Here is a 19,782-nt window from a genome sequence, read left to right as displayed (position 1 = left end):
TGACGAAGACCAATAAGATGCAGACAACTGTGATCGCATCAATCAATTTCTTTCATCTCGATGTCTTTTACGTGCTTTCTCTAAGGTAGTTTCCTCATTCTCACTTTAGCAACAAGAAGCAGTAAAAGAAATTAGTTTTAGAAGTATACAGGACTTTTAATGCCATCATTTAAGATGAGTTTTTTAAAACGCTTGTGACATAAAAAGTTATTCTATACTTCTGCATAGTGAAGAATATTGTTTAAACACTATAACCTTCATAATCATAATAGGGATTAGAGATAAAGATAAATACATTGATATACGTCAGAAAATTTGTGAATTTCTAAATTTCGATCTAAGTATAGAATTGGACAAAAAGGAGCGATCTAAGTATACATTTGGACAAAAAGGAATATACATAACAGCAGTTTGAGATAGGTTGATAGACACTAAAAACTATGATGATGATTTTAGGAGCCTCTTTAGTTTTCTTTTAGGACGCATTTTATATCATACTAGTGCAACTTACACTAATCCGATGTATCCCCATGCATTAAAAGATATAAGGTCCATTGGAAAAAAAAATGAGCTACTTAGTGCTTCAACTTTCTATGGGGTGGTACATAAATGTATAGAAAAACAAGAAAAGTCGGTTAACGACTGTCTTATTTTCTTAAAAGTATATTTAACGGATCTTAAATGTAATAACTATTTTTTCCTAATTTTTTACATGTTGCTATGAAAAATAATTTAATGTAAATATTTTTTCTTATGTGTAGTTATTCTACTTTATTGTTGCTATTCATGATTGTTGTTCTATAGATAGAATAATATGAGCTCTCACTGTGTGGACTAAAGAAGAGATTCTTTAATTCTTCAAATAGTGAAATTGTTTTGGTGAATGACAAGTAATGAGGTTTGTACTCGCCTACGTGTCTTGTTCATGCATGTATAGCAAGCTGATTATTCAAAAAAATATACTATATTTAAATATAAATTATTATTCAACAAAAATATGCTCAAATTTTTATATAAATTATGTTCCGTTTATCTCATGAACTAGGCATAACATGCACGGTCGAAGATAACAATCACATGATCTAGAACCTATAGACCTTGAATTGGAAGAGATACTTCATACAATAAGACATATTGCATCATAAGGTAAAATTGTGGCTAAAATTTAAATAGAATTAGAACACCAACTACAAGTACCACAAGAGAGGCCATGTAAGGACTACCTCAGTTCATTAGCCAATTTGAGCAGTTGATGCATAAGATACCTAAATGTCGCTGCTACGTATTTTCAATCAAAACCCAATATGTTAAATTGTCTCCTATCATTCTATGGTTTTGAAAACGAGGACGCATATAATCATTTAAATGATTTTCATATTGTTTACTGAACCTTCAAATATGAAAATTTTTCAGATGAAGATATTAAGCTTATATTGTTTCTGTTTTCTCTAAAGAATAGATGTTAAGTGTCACTACTAGAAAAATAGTCTTTATTGATATTTAACTCGTGACACTTTATTAAAAAGTATCAGTATTTATATATATATATGGACTATTTTCCATGTTTAACATATGAGTATCACAAAGTACTAATACTATAGTGTCTCTAAATTAGACATCAGAGATTGCTGACACTAAGGTATCTATAAACAAAATAAAGTAATTCTGATATTGTTCGAGATAGAACTCGAACCCAAGACCTATAAAAATTAAGCTTTCAAGTTTTAAACAAAAGCCATTATAATTTTTCGTAATGACACTAAGGTATCACTAACACGTGACAACTCACCCCTCACACTCACAAGACACAAAAACAAACCCTAAGTCCTTAACAATTAACATTACAATACTTTGAAAATTGAAAGAAAGAGAGCGCTGCTACTCTCGATCCAGTGCTCCAGCACCGACTCAGATCTCACACTTTCACATCACCGCGTCAAGCCTCTTTGTCACGTCGTCAAGCTTCCATCATGCATCACCACGTCAAGCCTTTCTCCGCTTTCATGAGTCAACAAACGCGGCACCACGACACCGCCAGCCAACCAGCCACCCAAATTGACAGTCGTGCTAGCTACCCACCACCACAATACCATGCCACTGCCTGCAAATACTCCACAAGATCTTCTCAAGACTTCGAGCCATAGTGTCCAGGTTTGCTTCTTCTAGTCTTGCTTCTTTAAATTTTAAAGAGTATCATCAAGTCTTGCTTCTTCAAGTTTTAAAAGGTTAAAATAACAATTTTAGATCTCAAATCTTGCTTCTTCAAGTCTTAAAGTGTATCTTCAATCACCAATCATATTTGTGGGTATTCACTGGTTCGTTGAGTAATTTTGTCAAACAAATGGGGTATCGCATCATAACAACCTTGTATATATCTATATCTAACATTGAATGAATGAATGAATCTATGTGTAGCTTACGAAATGCAAAATCATGAGTAGTAACGATCAAAGAACAATTAATCACAAGTTGTCTATTGATTTACCTTTCAACAAATCTCTCTCTCACACTCACACACTCTGCTCCCTAACCTGCCTTTTTGACTTGGCTCCCAAAAAATAATAAAGTAAAATTTTGGTCCTAGGAAAGTTTGATTTCTAAACAAAGGGAAAAAAAAGTTAAAAGAAAGTAAGATTTATTTTACAAATTTTATGGTGCTTCTCTTTATAGAACTGTATGTACAAATAATAATAATAATAATAATAATAATAATATGAGTTTCATAGAAAATTTAGTTTATTTGATCATGTTCATTGATGTGCTTTAACAATGCTTTATGAGTTCTTTTTATTTCTTTATGAAAGATTGATAGAGTGGATAATATCTAATTAATTTTATAATAAATGGAAAAACGTGTGGAATATAATTGAAAAAAGATTGAAATAATCTATTTCAGATTTTTATGTCCTCTTGTGTTAGTTTATTGGATATGCTTTAATTATATGTCTGTAATTTATTTTGTTTAGGCCAAATAAAATATTTTTTTATTGGATGGTGCAATATATAGTATAGATGGCCTAGTGTAACTCGCCAGAAGCTGCATATTCTCTGTAATTTACAGAATCTGTTTATTCTCTTTTTTATCTAGGGTACATGCATAAAGATTTGGGTGCATCCACTGCTCTACACTTATCATTTTTATACAAAAGAAACCACATAGCCCACGTAGCACATATTAAAATCGCATGCACTTCACTTTCTCAAAGATTTAATCCAACAATAAAAGAATATAATAAAAACTTTTAGATTTCATCCAACATCACATGCAACTTCACGTGGAGTTAAGTTCCCTAATTCCATTAATTGAAAACTATATCCCGAATTTGATTTACAAATAAATTTTTTGTTTATTTTTATAATCTTTCACCGAATTAAGAAGAAAATTATTTTTAATTGTGGAAAGTGCTTCTAATAATTTTCTTTTAAATAGGACATTGTGCTTGTAGTAATCTAAAATTGTTTTTAATAGTTTTTAGTTATTGTTCTAACTTCTACCAAATGCATTTAAGTTTTGCTTATTACATGAAAAATCAACCGGCTTTTGAGTTATATGCATTTGTTTTCTTGCAACAGACCCTACAAAGTTGTTGTTTTCAAGAAATACTTTTACAAGAGACGACAAGGAGAAATTTGAAGTAATTTGGAATTCTACATAGTCTTGGTTTCCTTCATTTGCTATTTGGCTTGTTGGCATTCTCTAATATGTAATATGTTTGTACTATTTTTGTAGAAGTTACAAAAAGACGATAACTTCTACTTGATTTGCTATTTGGCAAGTTGCCATCCAGCGCTGTGAGCCCTTTCGGTAAGGATTGCATTATTTCATCCGTGAAAGCAGTAAGTTGCCCAATTAATTCATTTGCTTGCATCAATTTCCTAGATTGTTTTATGTAGGTATCAATTGTTATGTGTTAAATGTCCTAAAGTACAAGAAACCAAAAGAGAGAAGCGTACAAAGACATGGGGTGTGTATTAAACATACTAATTTATTGTGTCAAATTGGATATTACAATCTACAGAATCAGTAGATAATCAATTAAAAAAATGAAATGACATGAAAAATGAAAACTGTGAATTGCATGTTTTGTTGGCTTGCTGAACATGTACATGGCTTTGTTTTGCAATTTGTATCTTTTATTTAAACTTGAAAAATTAAGTCTTGCATTATGCCTACAGGGCATTATCACCTAGGTTAGATTAATTACATGCTTGGTAACCTAAACTTTAATGCATTCAAAAACTATATTTATTATTTAGCTATGAAGCTTAGGAGTATTCATGCACATGTAAGAAGTTTATGTATCTAGTCTCTATTTTTTTTTTTGGTTAAATTTCAAACATGGTTTAAAATTTTAATCTTAATACTTTTTTATGTTCTATAAATGTGCAGCAAAATTCTTCAGTAAATTGTAGATGAAGTCAAAAGAAATCCTTCCTAGCTAGCACATGCTGACTTTTATGAAACTTGCATTTTTGTCTCGTCTCCCATGGGGAGTAGCTGAAGCCATTGAGGTAATGCTTAATTTAATCATTTCTTGATGGTTTATTAAAATATAGCATATATGTTTTATTGTCTTATATTCTATACCTATATTTTGGATTTGGAATTTCCATTAATGGACTTCACTTTCTACCCATAAAATGAGAATATAGTTATATTCTTGTAGCTATTTTGAGCCACAAACATAAAGAATGTTCACCTTAGTAAAAATAAGCTCCACCCTTTTTAAATAATTGATAGTGCAGCGTGTCTAAATGAATGATTGAGAGATCGTTGTAATTGATCCAGAGATCTTTCTTCAATCTTTCCATTTGCTTTATTCATCTCAATGACCTTAAGCCATTTTTTATTCCTATACCTCAATAACTGAATATATTTAGTTTCTTTCTGCAAAAGTGAAGTTTCTAAAAAGGTGGTGTTGTATTTTGGCCCCAGATTGTTATAATTGTGTCTTGAAGATTTGATAGGAAATTGGAAAGTACTGCAAGAGTTTGGTACTATACATTTTTTTCCTTAAGAATACTTATTTAATTTATCAGTGGTAGCCTAAGAATACTTAAGATGAAAAGGATTAATATCAATTTTGAGCTTGTTAGGGATCTTTGGTAATTACTGTTAGGTGTGTTGTGTGTTGTGTGCTGGTTCTGTTTATTTCCATGTTCTTGCTTTCTGTAATTTCTAAAAATTGTTGAGTGGTTGGTTACAGATTATTGTTTTAGTTTTGAAGTTTGTAATATATACTGACTTGTTAGTAATTGGATTTGAAGTTGGATGTGACAAGTACACACTATGGATGATCTTTCGTAACTTCTTGATGAGTGGGCCGCATATGTTGTCAAGTTATTTGTAGCATACGATAATCATGTAATGTATGAGCATATTTTTTATTGTAAATGTCCAAGATTTAATTTTTTATTAATTCTATATGTTACACTTGTAGGTGGGAAAATAATGAAGTTCAAGGTGTTGAGGCATTGAGGAAAATTTTGTTGCCAACTAAATACTTGTATTTTTCGCAAATCGAATGTCTACTTGTGTGTCTTTTAAATCCAAGAGGTGGACTTGGAAGAAGCCATCCTTTGAAGAAAGCTTAATAGCTCACTAGTCTAGCTCCACGGCATGGAAAATGAATCAGGGCTCCTATATTTAAGATATTCAGAATTTATATGTTTCTTTAATACTTGTTTGAATTTGTATTTGGTACAATTGTAATAATATATATACTACCAATATTTAAATATGAAATGAAAGATTTTGCAATGTGAATTGAGGTGTTTTTTATTTATTTTGCGGTGCCTTTTAATTTTACCCACAAATCAATTAGTAATGAAACAATTTAAATTTTTATTTTTTTAAATAAATTAAATAATGATACCATGGTAACAGTAATTATAGGCACCAATATAATATCAACAACTACTAACACTATAGCGTCATAATATTGGTGATATTATAGTAATAATAATCACTGACACCATATTCGTGACACCACAAACAAGTGTCACTATTTTTTGCTGCCAGATTATCGATACAATTAACAAGTGTCACTAAAAGTAATTGCTGACATCATTCTAATGTCATTTTTAGTAGTGTATTTTAAGAGAGCACAAAGAGGCATTACGATGGACTATAATTGACATAAAAGGTATAAACCAAGTAGATTGCATGCATTACATTCATCTTAATAAAAATGTTAAACCTACTACGAAAATGCAATGTCAGTTAAACCCCAATATGAAAGAGGTCGTTAGAGCTTAAGTTCTTAAACTATTGGATGTAGGTATCATTTACCTCATTTCTAATAAATAGTTCATGGGTCAGTCCTATACAATTTGTCCTAAAAATTCAAGAGTCACAGTCGTTACCACGTCAATAATGAATTAATACCCACTAGAGTAGCTACAAGTTGGAGGGTAGGCATTGATTATAAGAAGTTGAATTTTGTTACACAAAAATACTATTTTCTTTTACCATGGATTAGCGAGTCATAACTTCTATCGCTTTCTAGATGACTACTTAGGATATAATTAGGCTCCAATTGCACCAAAGGACTAGGAGACAATCACTTTCACTTGCCCTTTTGACACTTTTGTATTTAGGAGAATGATATTTGAATTATACAGTGCAACTGCCACATTTCAATTATGCATGTTAAGCATTTTTATGATATGATTAAATGTTTTCTTGAAGTCTTTATGAAGACTTTTCTATTTTTGGTTATTTATTTCATCAGTGTTTGCATCATCTAGCACTAATTCTGCGGAGATGTATATGTTAAGAGCTAGAGAATGTATATTTACAAAGGGTGAAATTATCATTTTGCACTCCAACCCTCACTAACATTTATACTTTTATGTATTCAAGTCCTTTAAACTTTAATTGTGTGTGTTTTGTTATAATTTGAGTATTTTATATATTTCAGGGGTATTTTAGACATTTTATGATTAATGAGAAGTGGATAGCCAAGTGGAAAACATTTTTAAGCTTAGAATAGTTGAAAACCTTATAAGGGCATAAAGGAAAAAATATATAATTTTGAGATTTTGGTGAGGCCCAGCTGACGTGGTATTGATTAGATAAAGTGGTAGTATCTTATTAGACTGAAAAATGCTAAGGTGGCATTGACTGATGATGTGCCATTAATTGATGATGTAGCAGTAGCCTATTGGACCAAAAAATGCAGATGTGGCGTTGACCAATGATGTGGCAGCATGTTATGGGACATGATGATATGTCCCATCCAATCAAATATTGTCACGTGGCGTAATCTTAGGCATCTAAATTATTTTCATCCAATGGTCATGATTTACTCATTGTGTCTATAAATAAGGGCTCTCCCCCACTAATTTGACAGCTCAAAATCCAAATTTGAGCTCTATTTTCTGGAATTCTTTCTCCTTCTTTTTATTTTCTACTTATTTTAATAAAATTACCATTTTATCTCTAGTCCAATCATGAGTGGCTAATTTAATTTGAAGCTTGGGTGCAAGGTAAACCCTCAACATGATTCATGGGCTTAATTTGGCAAGTTTATTTTATTTTTCTCTCTAATTTATATGGTTGTTTTAACTCATTGTCAACAGACAATGTATCTTGTCTAGATTTTACATGATATACCGGTCTCTAGTGAAAGATTATTATTGTCTTGCAAGTGAGCACTTCACACCATATTTATTAGAAAAAAGACTTCAGTATTTGTGGGTCATCTTGACTTAGTGTTGACAGAGAGCACATCTAAGTTATTTAGTGGATGATTTTGCCACGTTGTCGACAGAAGAATTATTATTGTCTAGCACAATATGTACTTAACACCACACTTAGTGGAAGATCATTACCTTCTAACACACTGAGTGTATGATATCATATTTATTAGAGTGAGGCTTATAAGGAATGTAAATACCCTTCATAAATTAATTGGAAGAAAAAATGAATATTAAGACTATGGTGAAGTGTTGAGAGTGAATTTAGAAACTCAATGTTTTATTTGAATTATTTTCATCCTTAATTTATTTTTTCCATTTTTATTTTAAATCTTAGTATTGATAAAAAAATCATCTCCATGCAATTCACATACACATGTAGAAAAATTAACCTTATATAATTAAATTTACCTTCTTGTGGGATCGACACTTGTCACCATAAATCTATATTATATTAGATTTGTGCAATTGAGAGTACAATAAACATCAAGTTTTTGGCGTCGTTGCTAGGAAAGTAAGTCATTTTAATTTGTAGGGTTAATCTTCTTTGCAAATATTGTGTGAATTACTTTGTATGCAGGTTTTGAGTGTATTTTCATAGTAAGTGTGTCACAGCGTGATAAGGCCAACATTCTAACTTCTCATCTCTCTTTATTTTTAGTAGTTTTGTTTTTAAATTTTATGTATTCTTTGCACGCACTGTCAAAGGTCACAATCATATGATTTTGAACCTATAGATCTTGAATTGGAAAAGACACTTCACACACATAGACAAATTGCATCACAAGTTAAAATTCAAATGAATTTGAAAGAATAACCTCAAGCACCACAAGAAAGGCCATTTAAGGATTACTTCAATCCACTAGCTAATTTGAGCACATCATGCATGAAACAACAAATGTATCAGTTAGGAGTTTTAAGTTAAAACCTAATGTGCTAAATTGTCTCCCATCATTTTATGGCTTAGAAAACAAGGACCAATACAGCCATTTGAATAATTTTCATATTATTTGTCAAACTTTTAAATATGAAAATTTTTCAGATGAAAATGTTAAGCTTAGATTATTTTCATTCTCTCTAAGGGATAGAGCTTGTTTTTGGTTCAATACATTGCTTGCTAATAGTATCACATAATGGGGACAAATAATAACTAAGTTTTTAAATAAATACTTTCTAGTGCATAAAACCAATGCTACCTCGTAGGGAAATCTCTAAGTCTACTTAGAGAGAAGACGAGCTATTCTTCAAAGAATGGGAGTGATTCAACGGGCTACTCTTGAAGTGTCTGTATCATGAGTATGAGAAATGAAACCAATGTCAATACTTCTTAGAGGGACTATTGCTAAATATGTAAGAATGACTAATGGCGACAAGTGAAAGTGAGGTAATGTTTAAAAGCGTATAAGAGATTTAGGATTTCTTTTAACGATAAGTAGATAATTCCTAACAAGGGAAGCCAATCATTTAGGTGGGAAGGCCTACCCCATTCCCTACCCCAACAAAAATTTTGACCCTCATTTCATGCCCTATTCCCCAATAAATTTAGTGGGGTAAGGATGGGCAATCCACATGTGGGGAATGATTTCCCATCTCCACCTCATTCCCCATTTACTTATTTAATTATTTTATAATAGGTTTGGATACATAATTTCAATAAATAAAAAATTTGAGACTTAAATAAAATAAAATCATCACCATATTATAAAGTATTTAAATTATTGAAAAAAACTTCAAAAGTTTGAAACAATATCTTTAAATGATATCAAAACTACAAAATGTTTGGATAAATAATAACTAAAAAAATAATAATGTATAGTAATGTTTCAAATCCTTCTTTTTTCAACTTTATCTTTTCTTTATCATATTCATACAGTCTATGATTGTCACTTTAATCCTGCAATATCAAATAATAAAATTAATGACTATTAGTCTACTACAAATTTATTTAAGAAAAAGTTTTGTCATATGCCATTTGTAAACACTTGTAATAAATAAGATGGTTAATCTCATTCAAATAGCAATTTACCTCATCTATATCTTCATAAAATGAGTCGTGTCTTTTTTTTTGTGTAAAAGAACCAGAACTAGAACCTGATAATATAAACAAACTCACGTATGAACAACAGTTTGCTAAAACCAAGTGAAAATAAAATAGAATTATAAACACACACACACACACACAAACACAATTGTTTGATAATATAAATAAACTCAGAAGCACTTGTAGAAATAGGAATGATTAAAATATCTTTAGCAATAGTATGCAAAGTAAGGTATTTACTTCCATTTGCTTTCTACCAAGCAAATATGTCAAAATTAGAAGACCTAGGTAAGACAAGTTCCCTCAAATAATGGTCCAGCTCTGATTTAACATGCTCATCACTAGTGGAATTGCTAACAAATAAGTCAAATCATGCCAAATGATCCACCTATCCCTAAACTAATTCTGATTGAGAAGATGAAGCAATTATAGATTGACAAACTCCTTCTTTTGTATTACTCTTCAGATAATATTTTGTTACCAACTCATAAATTTTATTAATTTCATACGAAGAATCATTTTGGTATATTTTTGGAAAGTTAAACTCCAATAATTTCATTTTGAATCTTGGATCTAAAACAGTGGCTACAACCATTATCCCATGAATCACTTTCCAATATTTGTCAAATTTTGTTACCATATATTATATGATGCCATATCCTTTATTACTTCACATGGAGAAATAAGCCACTCTGAAATCCATAGCCTAATGTGATAAATCTTTGGAAAGTAAAGGTTGGCTGTAGGATACTAGGTACAGAAAATAACTCAGCCACTTTAAAAATATATTTCTAATCTATCGCAAATCTCCTCCGCCAACATCCAATCTTCTTCAAAAGGCAAATATTTATATTGTGACTCTCGTTGTTTTAAACGAGGGAAAACAACTTTATATATCAAAGCAGTATGAAACATTAAATAGGTAAAATTCCACCTAGTTTTGCAATCAAGAGATAAGCAACACTATTATGAATTCTTTCAACATTATTACTAATCACATCCAATCCTTCTTTCACTATTAAATTTAGGATATGGTCACAACAACACATATAGAAAAAGTCTCCACCCAATAGAAGTGAACTATCAGATAACTTCTCAGTAAGGATTTCAATCATAGCATCATTAGTGGTACAATTATCTAATGTTAAAGTAGAAAATTTGCGATCAATTTTCCAATCCAATAAACATTCCATCAACACATTAACAAGAACATCAGAAGTATGTGGACATGGAGTTAATAAACCTAAAAATGAAGAATACCAATTAATTAGAAAGTAAATATTATCAAAGATATTAAAAAAAAACTTAGTCATGCTAATATAAAATAATTTAAAATATTTCATGGTATAGAAAATACCTCATAATTTGGCTCTATAATTTCCACGATTCGTCGATAAAATGCGTTGTGATGGCCATAAACCCCCTTTTTTTATTATTGGAAGTCCACATATTAGTAGTAATAGCAATTCTGCTTTCATTACTTTCCAACAAACTTATTGTTTTAGACTTCTCATAATCATAGATCATTAGAATGTCATTCTTCATTGTATTTTGGGAAACCACCTTAAAGAATGGTTGAATAGAACTAAGGCATATTTTAAAATGATCATGAAGTGTTTGGTCCCACTCTTAATTTTTCCTCCTAGTCTCTTACCAGAGTAGTTACAAACATACGTGTATTCTCCATTAATTTTCTGCCTTTTAAATTGATTCCACATCACAGTTCTTAAATTTCTCCTTAGAGTGCCATTATGCTCAACTTCTGCTATAGAAACTATTACTGGATTATTGTCAGGAATTTCTTCACGCATCAGAACATCAACAAAATTAGTTGGTAACTTGGCCATCTTGTTGATTATCATGTGATTGTCCTGACATATTTTACTTGAACAACAAGAGATTATTTTTTTTGCAATTGACAATCAATTAATTAAAAAGATTTTAATGATATAAAAGTAACCCAACAAGTTACTTGAACCATAAGAGAAATTAAACGTTCAGTCCTTGTTTTCAAAAATCACAAATTTAATCTTAATTTTAATTTACAGGTCAAAACAACAAATCAAAAAAAGATAATTGATTCCCTGATTGAGCACTGTTGTCTAGATTATAAGAACTGAACTTAAAAAGACCTAGTTTAATAATGCTAAATTTAATTAATTAATTATAATTATACCAATATGCATATGTGCTTATTAAAACAATAACCACATCCCATAAGCCATACGATTGAATTAATCACTCCTAGAACTAAAGTTTTTATAAATAAACCAACATAAAAATAAGTTCTGTCATATTGCTTCCTAATAGTAAAAAGAGATTCCCTTGATGACCATAAAAGGGACTCCCTAGGAGTGTGTAAGATCATCGAGTCCTGCAGACTTGTAATATAGAGTTGTAGTAAGAATACTTTGGTGAAATCTTGTATTCTCTCTTCTAGTAATAAAATAATCCTTTGTGTTTTTCTTTCTTTATTTTGGTATCAGAGCTAGTACTCCCAAAAGGAGTTTCCTAAACCCTTCTATAATAAAGTATGCTCTATGGTCGCCGTTGAAACGAATCTTCCACAACATAAATATTATAGAAGACTAGAAAGTTTGTGTTCTCAAAACTAGGTTATTTGGTTAAGAGATATATAGAAAAAATTTCTTTGAAAGGTGTGGCGCCCTATTGTTAGGCCAAAGAGAGCTATTTGTGTTGGGCTTATCACTAGTAGAAGAAAGTCTACTATGTATCCTCCTGGATATTAAGACCCGGTGTTAAGGCAGTCGAGGACTATGGACAACTAGAAAATAGCCAAGTCAGAAGCTCATATTCCTAATATGGAAGCCTCCTCTTCTTCCTCATCTTCCTCTCTAAATAATAATTCTCCCATTGTAAATTTTCATTTCGAAACCTAAGACGAAACCAATCAAAAGGCTATCCAACCTCTTAGATTAGATCCATTAAATCCCTATAAGTTCTCTAATGTAAACACCTTAATTTCTTCCATAAAATTTGTTGTTCCTTTTCGTTAGCCGAAACTTAAGTCTGTGTATAAATCTTTTGAAGTTGCAGTCCAGTATATTTCTTCTAGTTCCAAGGAAACCTTACAGTCCAGTATATTTCTTCTAGTTCCAAGGAAACCTATCTTCCTATTCTCTCTCCTCAAGATATCAAGAGATATAGGACTGAAGGATATAGTGGGTTGCATCTCGGTGCAATCAGAATTAGAATTCAACTTTTATTTCTTGCAGGCAAAAATGTTACTTGTTTCCTTACCATTTTTGATACAAGATGGCAAACTTTTGAAAAAGCCTTGATCTCAGCTAGGGATGTCAAAATAACCCGGACCCGGCCCGGACCCGGACGAACCCGGATAATCCGGGCCGGGTTGAACCCGTACCGGAGAGGGAAAAAATTCGGATCCGGAATGGGTTTTAATAACCCGGATGAATCCGGGTCCGGATCCGGGTTTGGGATAACCCATGTATCCGGAACCCGGACCCGGATTCATTTTTATATTATTTTTAATTATATTTATTAGTAAATATAAATACAAACATTAAAAAAAAAACCTAATTCTATTTCAAAACTCACACACAAATCGCGATTTACCCAAACAAGACAAACTCTAGCTGTGCCGCCGCCACTGCTGCTACCTTCCGGCTTCCGCTGTCCCGCAAGCAAGTCAAACAACTCTCGGCTGGGTTCGCCGTCGTCGCAAGGTTGGGTTCAAGAAGCTTGTGAAAATTACATTTCCTTTTACTGTTGATTTTGATTTCCTTGTGTGAATTTTCTGGGTTCGGTTTTCTTCTGAGAATGTTGGGGATCATTCCTCTAGCTGACCGTTTTGGTTTTGTAACTGAGCATGTTTCCTTTGCATTTTTACTGACGAGAGAGATTATTGCCATCAGATCAGACTCTCCAAGCTCGAATTCGCATGTTGAAAATGAATTAATTAACAGAATTGATAAGTGATTTGTGTTATGTGATTTGTGTTGTGTGATTTGTGCTATGTGATTTGTGTTGTGTACTTGTGTTATACTGCTGTGAACACCATTGATTTGTGTTGTGTACTTGGTGTAAAATCTACTACTGTGATTCCTGTGAACACCACTCAAAAATAGTTATAAGTGTAAGAAGAATGGCAAGTTGATTTTATTGTATTCAGTTAATACTCTTTTAGTTATTGAATTCTGATCTTCGTACTGTTTACGGATATTAAAATTCTTACCACATATGGCCTTTGTTTAATAAGTTCTAGCATTCTCTACAAAGCAATTAAATAGTGTATGATTTACTGTTTTCAAATTAATAAGTTTGCTTTCTTTGTTGTGTTCTGTTGTTCCATTTACCAGGCTTTTGACGAGGCAATTGCTAAGTTGGATGCCCTGGGTGAGGAGTCCTACAAGGATAGCACTTTGATCACCACCGTCGCATGCTTGTAGCAGTGCAGTTCCTCAATTCGTTTGATTCACCGGCGTGAGTTGCTGTTATACTTTGTTTTATGTTTGAAATGTTGCTGTTGCAGTTACAGTTAAAAATAAATTGTTGATTGTGCTTGAAATGTTGTTCTGTTATACCACTGATTTATGCTTGAAATGTTGTTGATTGTTGGTGTTACTAGATTCGAAATTGTATATTTCAAATGTTAGAAAGCTGTTATAGTTAAAAATAAATTGTTGTTATTAATGGATTTGTTACTGTTAATAGATTCGAAAATGTATTTTTGAAATGTTAGAACTTAGAACATTGTTACAGTAAAAAAAATAAATATAAAATGGAAGAAATTGGAGGAATGATGGGTTAGTTTAATTTGTTTTGACATAATTCTTGTAGGGTGTTAAATTCGTAATGGAAAATGAACAAAGAGTTGATTTAGATGTTTCCGAGACTGATGAAAGTGTGGGTGTGAGGGTTGGCATGGATATGGCAGCATAAAATAATGATACAACTGCTGAATTAGAACCTGATTCAACAACAGTAGAGCAGGGGGGTGGGAGTGGGAGTGGCCGTGGCCGTAGGGGTAGGGGTAATACTACTGCTGGCGCTTCAAAAAAACGAGGCGCTGGCAACGAAGGGAGTAGTTCAGGTAGATTAGTTTCTGATGCTTGGAATCATTTTTAAAAAGTTAAGTTAGGCAAGGAAGTTCAAGCGATTTGTAATTATTGTGGGTTAGTTATGCAAGGGCATTATTCTCAGGGCACTAATCACTTGATTAATCATGCGAAACGTTGTCCTAGAAGGTCAATCAAGAATGTGCAGCAAATGCACCTTTCTTTTTCTTCTAAAGCAGATGGAACTACTGTTCTTAGTAATTGTAGTACTGAACCAAAGTGGAATATGGCAACAGTGAGGGTTTTTATAGCTAGAATGATTGTAATGCATGAGCTTCCGCTATCATTTGTTGAGTATATTGGGTTTTACGAACTGTTAAAGCTTCTCCAACCTTCAATTGAGACTATTAGTAGAAACACTATCAAGGCTGAAATTTTGAAACTTTACGATATTGAGAAGACGAAGGCAATGAGTGTTTTGGAAGCTTGTGACAGTAGAATTGCAGTGACTACGGATATGTGGACTGCTGGTAACCAAAAGAAAGGGTATATGGTTGTTACGGCACATTATATTGATAACTCGTGGGTGTTGCGAAGTCGTATTATGAGGTAATATTCTCGAGACTTTTTTTTTCGTTTCAACATAAATGAATGTTTGCTTTATTTAATATTTTGATTATTTTTTTACATTTTTAGGTTTATATATGTGCCGGCTCCACATAGTGGTGAAGTTATGTGCAATGAGTTGTATGAGTGTTTGATGGAGTGGAATATAGATAGGAAGTTGTCTACTGTAACTGTTGATAATTGTTCTGCAAACGAGTCCATGATTGATTTGTTGTTGGGAAAATTTTCAGCTAGTTCAATGATTATGGGTGGGAAATTCCTTCACATGCGCTGCTGTGCACATATATTAAACTTGATAGTTAGAGATGGTTTATCTGTGATACAAAAAGAAGTTGAAAAGATTAGAGAGAGTGTCCATTACTGAACAACAACACCTTCTAGATTTGAAAAATTTGAGGCTGCCAAAAAACAATTAGGTGTTAAAGAAACTAAAAACTTAGCACTTGATTGTAAAACTAGGTGGAATTCCACTTATTTGATGCTTAGTACAACTTTGTTGTATAAAGATGTATTTATTCGTTTAAAGGAGCGTGATAGAAATTATACATCTTTGCCTAGTGAGTTGGAGTGGAATTTTTCGAAACTTATGTGTGATTATTTGAAGAGTTTTTATAAGTTAACAGAACTTTTTTCGGGGACACGATATCCAACATCTAATTTATTTTTTAGCAAGATTTGTGAAATTAGATTGTCAATGAATGCATGGTTACAATCACCAATTGAGGGGGTAAAAAATATGGCCACTAAGATGATTGCGAAGTATGACAAATATTGGGATGTTATTCATGGAGTTCTTGCTGTGGGTACTTTGTTAGATCCTAGGCGTAAAATGTTGTTAATTAACTTTTTATTTCCCAAAATCTATGGAGAAAGAGCTGAATTTGAAATTGAAAGGGTGCACAAATTATTTGTTGATTTAGTGCATGAGTATGAAGTCAAATATTCATCAAATGCAAATTCGGGGGTTAATGGTTCAACTAGTTCTAAAGGTGCTGAAGCAGATGATTCTATCATGGTAGACTTAGACTTAGATGAGATGGCTGATGAGTGGGAATCATTTAGAAATCAGAACTCACAAAATAATCATTTCAAAACAGAATTTGAGCTTTATCTTGAGGAAAGTACTTTGCCTTCAACTAGTCAATTTGATATTTTGTCATGGTGGAAGAATAATCAAGGCAAATATCCTATACTTGCAAAGATTGCGAGAGACTTTTTGTCCATTCCTGTATCAACAGTTGCTTCCGAGTCCGCCTTTAGCACTGGAGGTAGACATTTGAGTCCTCATCGCAGTAGACTTCAGCCATCTACAGTGGAAGCGTTGGTGTGTACTCAAAATTGGTTTTGGCTTGACCACAACCTAAAAGGTATGGAACATTTATTTATTACATAAAATAAATTAATTTGTTATAGTATCAATTTATTACTAACTAGCTGTTTTGTTTCTTATTTTTATGATTTATTCATATTTTTTAGATGGAATTCCAGAGGAAGCAATACTTTCTGCAGAACAACTTGTTGATGAAAGTTTGATGAGTGAGTTGTGAACAACAATGAATCAAGTGAAGAAGAATAGAAAATGATGGAGAAAAGTTTAAACTTTGGATTTGTGGTTTTTAATTTGAACTTTGAATTGAGACTTGTGTAATTGTGTTATGGATTTATATTTGTGGCTGTTTTATTACTTGAAACAGCCGTTTGAATTGTAGAGTTTGCACACTAGCTGTTTGAATTGTAGAGTTTGCAGAGAGTTGATTAATTGTGATTTATGAGCACTGGATTATTATGCCATTAATTGTGATGATGTTGGTATGTGGTAGAGAAAAGCTTGGGGACATTCTCCAATCTTTTATGCTATGTTGCAGGGGCTGTCCAGTGTGTGTAAATCTCATCTTTTTGTTTATGTTAATATTTCCTTTAGTTACATTAGTTGTGTTTTGGTTCTATCACTAATAATGAAAGTGAAATTTGAAATTTCATTATTGATCCGGGTTCAAAACCCGGAATCCGGGAACCCGGATTTTTCCGGGTTGAACCCGGACCTGGATGGAAAAAACCGGGTTTTAATCTGGGTCCGGAAAAAAGAAAATGACGTCCGGGTCCGGAACCGGGAAGGCTAAACCCGGACCCAGACCCGGATTTTGCCATCCCTAATCTCAGCAGTTGAAGTGGGACTCAACCAAGGACATGTAGTTGTTCAGGTGGAACCAAATTTTACCCTTGACCTACACAAGCCAACTGTTATGCAAATTTTATTGAACTCGCAAGTGCACGAATCTATTGTAGAATAGATTAATGGTGACAAGTGTCGATCCCACAAGGAGGTGGATTTTAATTGTGTGTAGAATTAATTTTGTAAATGGGTGGTTGGATTTCTGGTGAAATTGATTTCGAATATTCTAAAATTTAAATTAAAATGGCGAGAATAAATTGACGATTGATCTATTGAAATGAAGCACTTGGGTATTCGGATTCGTATCAACATACATCATGGGCTAAATATTCCTTATTAATACCAATTAAATCATGAGGGGGGGATCCACACCTCATGAACCACGCTCTAATCAATATGGTGCTAAGGGCTTATCGTGCTAAATAATAATAACTTTGTACTAGGGGGCCGGTGAAACCAAGGCGGTACTAAACAAGATTAGTATTATTTGTCGACGAGAAGTCAAAACATCCACAAATATTAGAGGAGAAGAGAAAGTAAATTTACCAAATAAAGCCCATGACACATGTTGAGACTTCACCTTCAACCCAAGCTTGAAAGAAAATTAGCTACTCATAATTGAACTAGGGGCAAAATGAGAATTTATTAAAATACGTAGAAAATACAAGATGGAGAAGGAATTACAGAAAATAGATCCCAAAAATGGATTCAGAGATATCAAATTAGAGGGGGGAGGACCCTTTTTTATAGATACATGGAGTAAATCTTGGCCATCGGATTAAAAACAGTTTGGACGCTCAGGATTGCGCCACGTCATCAGTCAACAGTACGCGGTTTGACCACGTGGATGAATAATAACACGGTTTGACCCGGGTTGAACAGTGACGCAGTTTGGTTGAAAATAATCCTGTGTGATGCATGTACCGTACGCGAGATTTTTGGTCCACTGATATGCTGCCACGTCACCATCAACAGTACATAAGAATTTTAGTCCAACAGGATCGTGACACCTCATCAGTCAATGCCACATCATCGATCCATCTATGTGAGCAGTGTCGTGAATAGTAACGTATACAGTACCGTACACGTGAATAGTATCATACATGTGAACAGTACTATTTTTCCTTTTATGCTCCTCTTAAGGTTTTTGACCGTCTTGAGTTCAAAAGTGATGTCCGTTTTGCCGTTTGATCTCTCGTTTATTGTGAAATGACTATAATGCCCCTAAAATACATAAAATACTTAATTAAAATCAAACACACATAATTAAATTACAAGAAGCTTAAATACATAAAAGTAAGGGTTGTTAATAAGACTTGAAATGTAAAATGACGATTTTCTCCTTTATAAATATGTATTTTCTAACACTCAACACCAACCCTTCTAAAAACCATTAAAGTGTTAGTTCAAATAAATGGATTAACCATGAAACCAGATGAATCAGCCCTTGCGGTTCACCATACCATGACCTACAAGATTCAAACCCATATGTTCTCTATGAGCCATAACAATCTTTCTATCACTAGATTTACTGCTGGAGAAGGAAGAATCATCCAACCCATAACTTTTAAACAAAACCAACTGAGCTTTCCACCACAATAGATAAATGAGTATGAGCAGAATAACAAGCCCTTATAGGTCCATGAAGCTCCAAAAGCAGACAGGCTAAAAGATGGCAGGATTTCAGTTTCCTTTCCTAAGGAAATCAGAATAATGTATCCATGTGAAAGATGCCAGATTTAGGGAAAGCATCTGATGTCCTGTTTGCATATGCCAAGGAGATCTTGCTTAGCCAGATTCATTGGCGTAATCAATGCTCCAGAAATTGGAGAAGAATCTCTTAAACGAGTTTCTGATCACTATATTGCAGTCAAATGGGTAATCCAAAAGACAGATCCAACAGAATTTGGACTATAAAGAAAGCTATCAACTGGAATAATATCAATACTTTAGAACAAAATAAAGCATTGGACGAAATTATTTCTCTACAGCAGCAACTTATAGTCCAAGTACAGGAGTTAAAAAAGCAAGTCAAAAGAACCAGAAGAGCTCAGAGGTTCACAAGCAAACAATTGTCAAAATGGCATGACCAATCTCCCTGAAAAATAACAATGCTTGCTTGGACAAGAGCATCTAATGATGAAGAAATGAGAAGAACACTATAGTGCTATCAGGAATACAACAAAAGAAAACAAAAGAAA

General features: G+C 32.8%; 1 long non-coding RNA gene across 1 annotated transcript; it reads left to right on the top strand.

Moving 5' to 3' along the window:
- The first annotated feature begins 3,369 nt into the window (after positions 1-3,369).
- On the top strand, positions 3,370-5,767 carry LOC102609904 (uncharacterized). The gene is made up of 4 exons (XR_008051325.1): positions 3,370-3,635; positions 3,731-3,805; positions 4,391-4,512; positions 5,442-5,767. It is a non-coding gene; the product is annotated as an uncharacterized LOC102609904 (long non-coding RNA).
- The last annotated feature ends 14,015 nt before the right edge of the window (positions 5,768-19,782 follow it).

Source organism: Citrus sinensis, chromosome 8 (genome assembly GCF_022201045.2).
Source record: "Citrus sinensis cultivar Valencia sweet orange chromosome 8, DVS_A1.0, whole genome shotgun sequence".
Lineage (NCBI taxonomy): Eukaryota > Viridiplantae > Streptophyta > Magnoliopsida > Sapindales > Rutaceae > Citrus > Citrus sinensis.
Note: the sequence above shows the minus strand (reverse complement) of the source record. Positions and strands in the feature narration are given on the sequence as shown.